Raw genomic sequence first — 1,256 nt, 5'->3', positions numbered from 1 at the left:
TGGTGTGTGTGTGTGTGTGTGTGTGTGTGTGTGTGTGTGTGTGGCTTGTAAACTGAGAGCAGCCCTCAGAACAGGGGTGCCTGGATTGATATACTCCAAGGTAACTTACCATATCAAGGAAGAGGAGATCCTTTGCAATTCACAGGATGCTTTTGCAACCAGATTACTTAGTGCAAGATTTACATAGTGTGCAAAAGGCACTCTCCGTGATTTGAAATTTCAACAGCAACACATGGCCACCTTCTTTCTTAATATCCTCTGACACCAGCTCTCATCCTGCTGTGACGTGCTCATTCCCCTTGACACATTGGCTCATGCTGAATATTGGATTACTGAAGCAACCATATTCCTCAGGGCCCTTAGACAGGCTGAACCTTCTACCTAGCAAACACTTCCCCCTCAGTTTCCAATTTAGTCTTCCTTGAAGTGTCTGTTAAAGACTCACTTGAGGTAAGTCTTGGCTAAACACCATCCTATATAATAAAAGCCTGATATACCAATCAACCGAACAGTAGAAAAACTGGCCGCTGTGACATGCACTGACCAGTAGAGAACAGATGTTCAACATAGTACCTGCCCCGTGATGGTCAGTGCACTCCCACAGGGGGAGCACTGCTCAGACAGAAGCCGGGCTCATGACTGGCGAGTGCAGTGTTGGTGGTGGGAGCCTCTCTGGCTTCCACTGCAGGTAGGTGGTAAGGAGCGAGGGGTCCTGGACTGCGAGAGCCCCGGCCTGTGAGAGGGATGTCTGACTGCCACCTTAGGTCTGATCCTTTCTGGGATCGGGCCTAAGCCAGCAGGTGGACATACCCCAAGGAATCCTGGATGGGAGGGCTCAGGCCAGGCCGAGGGTCATCACCCCTGCCCCCGAAGTGCACTAATCTCGTGCACCGGGCCTCTAGTAAAAAAGTAAAACTCTCTATCTACTCTTTCCACTTAATGTGATTTCCTTTTCTTTGTATCAGCTGCACCATTGGATATGTTATATTATTTTTTCATTTGATTATATTATTGCTCCATCATTGGTTTGTAGACATTTGTTTTTAAGGATCCATACTGAAGCAGTGCCTGGAACATGATCTATAGTCACTATATATTCCTCAAATGCATGAAAGATATCCTCAATAACACGGTCATATATATTATGCTTGAAGAGCAGGTTGATAGTAGGAAAGAAAATTCTATTGCTGTATAGTAAGCCATCTTAAAAGCAAATTGTTTAATACAATTCCTTTATTTTCCAAAGGTTTTCTGTA

This window comes from Myotis davidii, unplaced genomic scaffold (assembly GCF_000327345.1).
Source record: "Myotis davidii unplaced genomic scaffold, ASM32734v1 scaffold2023, whole genome shotgun sequence".
Lineage (NCBI taxonomy): Eukaryota > Metazoa > Chordata > Mammalia > Chiroptera > Vespertilionidae > Myotis > Myotis davidii.
The sequence above is the reverse complement of the archived record's forward strand: the minus strand, read 5'-3'. Positions refer to the sequence as shown.